The sequence below is a fragment of the Capsicum annuum genome, chromosome 2 (genome assembly GCF_002878395.1).
Source record: "Capsicum annuum cultivar UCD-10X-F1 chromosome 2, UCD10Xv1.1, whole genome shotgun sequence".
Classification (NCBI taxonomy): domain Eukaryota; kingdom Viridiplantae; phylum Streptophyta; class Magnoliopsida; order Solanales; family Solanaceae; genus Capsicum; species Capsicum annuum.
Window position 1 is genome coordinate 69,268,269 of NC_061112.1, and position 7,036 is coordinate 69,275,304.

The 7,036-nt window shown below is 36.7% G+C and overlaps 1 non-coding gene across 1 annotated transcript; it reads right to left on the reverse strand.

Annotated features, from left to right (window-relative positions):
• Positions 1–3,019: 3,019 nt before the first annotated feature.
• LOC124896338 lies at positions 3,020–3,165 on the reverse strand. The gene has a single exon (XR_007052697.1). It is a non-coding gene; the product is annotated as a U4 spliceosomal RNA (small nuclear RNA).
• Positions 3,166–7,036: the final 3,871 nt, after the last annotated feature.

The window sequence follows — 7,036 nt, forward strand, 5'->3', positions numbered from 1 at the left end:
TTCCTTCCTTTCCATTTTTCATATGGAATTGATCGTGTCTTACTATGGGGAACTCTATTTAGTATTCGGTTAGTTTTAAAGAGAGCTTCCCCCCCCAAGTTTTGCGGTAAACCTGAACTTACAAGTAAGACATTCACCATTTTCTTCAAGGTTCGATTTTTCCTTTCCACAATTCTATTAGATTGAGGTAAATATAGGGCCGTAGTTTGATGGAAAATTCCATTCTCTACATATATTTCTTCAAAGAGAGATTCATATGCTCTACCCCTATCACTTTTTATAGTTTTGATCTTTTTCTCTAACTAGTTTTCAACTTCTATTTTATATTGCCTAAATGCATCTATTGCTTCATCCTTACTGTTTAGTAAACAGACATAACAATATCTAGTGTAATTGTCAATAAAAGTTACAAAATACTTTTTCCCTTATGAGATGGTGTTGACTTCATATCACAAATGTTAGTTTATATTAAGTCTAAGGGATTCGAATTCTTTCAACAGACTTATATGGATGCTTAGCATACTTTGTTTCCACACACGTTTGACATTTTAATTGATTGAACTCAAAATTTGGCAAAATTTCTAAGTTAATCAATTATTGTAATGTTTTTTAATTGACATGTCCTAAGTGTTCATGCCACAAATCATTAGACTCGAGCAAGTAAGAAAAAACTAAACTTTTATTGATTTCAACATTTATTACATTCATTTTGAATAGGCCTTCAGTGAGGTAGCCTTTTCCTATGTACACTTTTCCTTTACTACGTACAATTTTTTCAGAAACAACTACACATTTCAATCTATTTTTGTCAAGAAGTGATACAGAAACCAAGTTCTTTCCTAACTCCGGTACATACAGGACATTGTTCAAAGTCAACACTTTGCCTGATGTTATTTTCAGATAGACTTTTCTTGTTCCTTCAACCTTTGCAGTTGTGGAATTGGCCATATATATCTTCTCTTTACCTTGAGCCAGAGCAAAAGCAACAAAGAACTCCTTATTTATGCAAACGTGGCGGGTGGCATCGAAATCCATCCACCATTCTCAAGGATTTCTAACTAAGTTACATTCAGATAGCATGGCACACATATCGTCCACTTATTTCTTGGATTTAACCATATTTGCTTGGTCCTTTTTTTTGCCTTTATTTGGGGCACGACAATCCATTAACTTGTGGCCAATCTTGCCACAGTTAAAGTATTTTGCCTTAAATTTCTTCTTAGGTTGATTGCTATCCTGTCCAACTTTCTTTCACTTTTTAGAGTTGTTGTGGTCGTCTTCTACAATATTTGCTCCACCTATTATAGACTTTCCCTTCAACCTTCTTTCCATGTATTTGTTGTCTTCTTCAATGCGCAGTCTTACTATAAGATCTTCGACTGACATCTCCTTTCATTCCACTATACACATTGTACGGTTCATTTTGTAGGCCATTTAGAATGTAATTCCTGCATAGGAAATCGGAGTGTTTCCACGCCTCCATAACGACAAATTTCTCCTAGTCTGAAGTTCCCTCAAGAACCTCTAGATCTTCTTCAGATGTGAATATTTGAAGACATAAAGTGTAAGGTAGAAGAACATTTTCTATTTTCACCTTTTGAAATCAACACCCGTGAATTTTTTGAGTTTCTCCGCTGGTGCCATTGCCTGCGGAGCACTCATATGACTCGTTGTGGCAACATTAGTTGCTGCCACAGTCGTTGCAGCATTATTCACTTGACTGTCAGAAGTCATTTTTCTGTCACAATAAGACAGTAAATTTAGTATATTGAAATACTACTTATAAAGTTGTAGTAATTTTAAATACCCCTTGTTCTAGTTTAACACTGAAGTTTTTATGACTTTCAATCGTCAACCGAGTGATCTTTAAATTGTAAGGAAGATTTTATTTCTTCAAACCACTAGTTAAGTTTAAACAGAGTAGAAAGTTTAAAGCTTTAATCTCCAGAAACCAAGTAACATAGATTCTGAAAATTCTTTATTTCCTTAAGATTTTTGTTTTACGGGTACATAAGAATCTGTATTTTGGCAACAGCAACTTCAACACAAGTTCAAGTATAAAACAATAACACTTATGAAGTTATGGAACATCTTCAACTCAAGATCAAAATGACCTTTCAAAGATGTGTGTTTTTTCAAAAAATTAGATGAAACAGAAAAGGCCAAGTCCCCCAACTTCATGGAGTATCCTTAAGGAAATAATTTCCCCCAAGTACCCGAGGTTACAAAATTATTCTCCTAGGATAAAATGGCCTAATAATCTGACTTTATTGGTACCTCAAACAATCGGATTCTCTTCGAACTCACTCAATAATTAGATAATCATAAGGAGTATTTCAGAAAGCGAGAAGTGTTTTAATGCGGTAAATTTTTTGTGTTTAAACCTGTGGAAAAATGCAGGTTTATATAGCCATTAGGTTCCCCTTCCGAAAGGTGGTAACGGTTCACCAGAAAGTTGTATCCTTTCTGAACAATCATGTCTGTTCATCGAATCATTGTGTCTTTTTCTGGATAGTCACAACCATCTGAATAGACATCTCCTTTCCCGAATCAGTGTGTCATTTCGTCAAAGGGTTGCATCCCTTTCGAAGTAGCATTTCGCATTCTGCAGTTTGTTTCTGCACTGCATGCATGCACAGTAATAGAGGTTCAAAAACTACAAAAAAACCTGGTTGCATTTTTCCTTTGGTTTTTTCGGACTGTTCAAATAAATTTTGTCCAAAAAGATAGATCTCATCGATCAATTATTTTTCAATCCAAAGCTGAATTCGAAGCTAAAGTCGAGCGAGTGACGACAACAATGATGCGAGGCACCTCTGGTTCTTGACTCACTTACCATATGGAGTAAGTTTCCCTTATTATAAACACTAGAAAGTTTCCTTCTCCCACCAATGTGGGAGAATTAGTAGACTTTTTATTTTTTAGTACACTTCCCATTTTTGAGTGTTATCTCAATTTTTCCCTCCACTTGATTCCCTCCATTTTTCATTCATACTTTTGATCTAGAAATCAACATTTACCCCATTAGAGGAGCCCTTCCAAAAATTCTCAACGGCCATGGGCAAACCCAGGCTGAAGAAGGGGTTTGGAAATAATTTTCAACCAGCAATAGACATGCATCAGTTAGAACCTCACTAGCTGTATCATTGTCCCAAGCACAAAGATACTTATTTTTGTTTTAGCTATTGAATTTTGTAGTCCTTATTTCAGGACTCTCTGCGTGTAAGACCCCACAAAATCCTAAGCTTAACTCAGTGCCTAAAAGCTTGTTAAGGGGTTCCAGACTTAAAATATTTTAGTAAAGTATTCAAACTTAGTATTATTTTAGACTTTGTAAGTTGGAAACTCTATTTCATGACTCTTATGACCTTAAAATATCAATCTTTAGATTGACTCATGATAAAAAATATCAGTAGGTGTTTTCGAACAAGTTTTGGATTTTTTGGACCTTGTTTAGACCATATTGAGTGACTAAAATAGTGAGTCGATGTAATATAGACGCATCACATCATCTATTGCATTGATAGATAAAAATTTCCCTCAGTTCAGTGCAAATTCTAGTGAATCGATGTGGACTTGACGCAGCGCATTGGCTATTGCGTTAATGCCAACTACGCGGCACGTCGATCTGTGCATCGATCTACGCGGTACGTCGATCTGTGCATCGATAGTTTACTTTTTAGTCATTAAAAAGCCGCGTCCTTAGAGGTATTTGGGTCTTTTCCCATCTTCTTCAGTCCCTCAAAACATGAAATTTAGCCTTTTATTTGCAACATACACTCAATAGTTCACAAATTTCTCAAGAACAAAAACCCTAGGTGATTGAATTCCAAATTCAAGGCTCAAGATTCCACCATTAATCTTTAAGAAGTTAGCAAACAAGGTATGTGAAGTGTACATCCAAGGGTTCCTTCCACCCTTGGAGTCCAAGAAACTCTTTTAAACCTCAAGTAGTTTGATTCCATGATTGGAATTTATGTGTATTCATGATTATTTGAATTAGGTTCCTATTTCATGATTTATTACACATTTTATGTGGAATTGATTATTATGTATGTAGATTTGTGTGAATCCATGATTAAACCCTTGAAATTGTAAAATTGAAATTGAATCATGATGCTCACATGTTGTTTAGTATTATGTGCATTTACTATTCCATGCAAGTGTTTGATAAAATGCCTCTATAGATACATTATGACCAAGTATGCATTTTTATGCTTTGCAAAACCATGTGATGCTTTACTTTTTATGCTATCAAGTCCTAGGGGTATTTAATATCCTATAATTTAGCTGTTTACCTAGAGCCAATGTCAGTTACAGAATAATCTCAGTAATGCTTCGATCAGTAGAATTCAGTCACGTTATGATCAGTAGTACTCTTAGTAAATTATAGGACTTAAGAAAATTTAGTAGACTCAGTATCATATCTAGTCTAGTTCAGTATTCAGTTCAAAACTCAATCAGTTAATAGAATTCAGTAGTACTCCATCAGTTAATGGAACCCATAAACTCAGTTCCATTAAGTTGTATAATCAGTAACAGTTTAGTCCAACCTAGTATAGTCTAGAAATCAGTTCAGTGTCTATTCAGTTGGGAGTAGGTTTCAGCACCGAGCGAACCTAGGAATGGGGGTATTTTTGTCAGCAGAGAGAGTTTGACCCTTAGTAGTAATCCCTGCATTACAAAACTATGTAGCCAGTGTAGGTCGAGATATCTTCCTGCTAGATATTATGAGGGTTAATGCATCTCATTCGAGTTTTTATGCCAGTGATGGTTGACGAAAGAGCTTCCTATTAGAGAGGGTTAATTCACAGCTTATCTTTACCCATGGCACGGTATTGATACCCTTCCAAGTGGGTTACAAGTTGGACCCCATTCTATTAAAAAAGGGGCATATCGGTTAGATGATTACCTCCCACAGTTTTAGTTTTAGTCTTTAAAATAAAACTCAGATCAATTCTATAAAAATCAGGATTGTTAGACACAGTCACTCAGTTTAGTACGAAACTTAGCACAGTTCCAGAGGATCAGGACTATTAGATACAATTATTTAGCTATCAGTAATAGAGTATTAGTAAACTCATGTATTAGTTAATCAGTACTCAAAACTCAGTATCCAGTGTTATTATGATCTCAGTTATAGTTTACGTATTTATGCATGTACTCTCATTCAGTTATACTCATGTCATTCAGTCAGTATTATTTATGCATCTTAACCTATGCATTTCAGGCTACCTCACTTTGCATACCAGTACATTCAAAGTACGGACGCATACCTTTCTCTTGTGCTATGATGTTTTATATCATAGGTTTAGATGTGCAGGCTCCCAATCATACTTAGCAGTTTAGATATTCAGCTGACAGAGTTAGTGGTGAGTCCTCTTAGTTCGAGGACATCATGATTATTTCAGTAGTTTGGAGTTAGTTGGGGACTTGTTCCATTAACTCTATATTTCAGACAGTTTAGAGGCTTTTTCAAACTAGAAATCTATCATATTTGGTATTTGTTATATCATATACAGTTTTATTCTAGTATTGAACCTTATGGAATATTTTTTGCCTAATTTCCACATATTACAGTATTATTATTCAGTTATTGCAGCAGGTACCAGTCGTGGGTTAGCTTGTGGTCCTTGAGATTATGAGCACTATGTAGCATCCAGGGTACAGACTCAGGACGTTACAAACTTGGTATCAGAGCCAGGTTCAACAGAGTCCTAGGAAGTCTAAAATCGGCATCTAGTAGAATCTTGTGCTTGGGTGTGTAGCATGCCACACTTATGGACAGGAGGATGCGAGGTGTCTTAGGAAAAGTTTCCCTTCTTTTAGTATTCATGTCGTGTGAATGAGAATGAGCTCCAATTAAAACTCTCTTTTTAATCCAAGTTTCTTTTTTATTTATAGAATATGCCTTCAAAGAGTACTAAGGAAAGAGGAACGGTAGACCAGCCAGAACCCCAACCCGTCCTGCCGGATCCTCTGGATGAATATATCTTCCACGCTGAATTCAGAGCAACTTTCACCACCCTAGCTCATTCTGTGGTATCCTAGAATGAATACCGAGTTGCGGTTTTGGCCAACCTAGTGGACAATGCTATTACTGCCAGGATTCGAGAGTTTACTCGAATGAACCCTCCATCTTTTATAGGGTCTAAGTCAGATGAGGACCCTCAGGAATTTCTTGATCAGGTGTAGAAAGTTATTGATATTATGGGGGTGACTGCTATTGAGAGCACTGAGTTGGCCGTATATCAATTATAGGATATGACTCACTCATGGTTTAAACAGTGGAAAGTAGAAAGGGCCGCAGATACAGGGCCTATAGAATGGAAGTAGTTTGCTATTGCTTTTCTGGATAGGTTCTTCCTATTGGAGTTGAGGAAATTAAAGGCTTTGGAGTTTATAAACCTAAAGCAGGTCAATATGACAGTACAAGACTATTTCCTTATATTTACTCAGTTAGCCAGATATGCCCCTCATGTGGTAGCACATAGAAGAGCAAAGATGAGTAAGTTTATCTCAGGGCTGTCTAGCAGTGTGGTCAAGGAGTTTAGGATTATAATGTTGATTAAGAATATGGATATATCCATGCTTATGGTCCATGCTCAACAGATAGAAGAGGCTAAGAATAAAGAGAAAGAGAGGGAGAACAAGAAAGTGAGAACAGGTAGTTTCAACTTCACTCAGCCTAAGTCAGAGGGTGGGAATCATTCTCATTTCCGCCCAAAATCCTCAGTTCCATCTCTTTCCTTAGCTAGTGCTTATGTGCCAAAATTCAGAGATGGTAACTGGGATAGGGCGTCAGCCTCTAAACCTCAGGGTAGTGTTAGAAGTGCCTGAATAAATCCCCTCTGCCATAAGTGTGGCAGAAACCATTAGGTTGTCTGCAGAGCTGGCAGTGACGTATGTTTCAAATATGGAAAGTCAGGCCATAAAGTCAGACAATGTTCTTAGGTGGGTTCGCAGAGTCCGTATAATCATTCCCCAACTCAGCCCGATCGCCCAAATCAGCAGGGTGCCTCTTCTAGTGCCATCA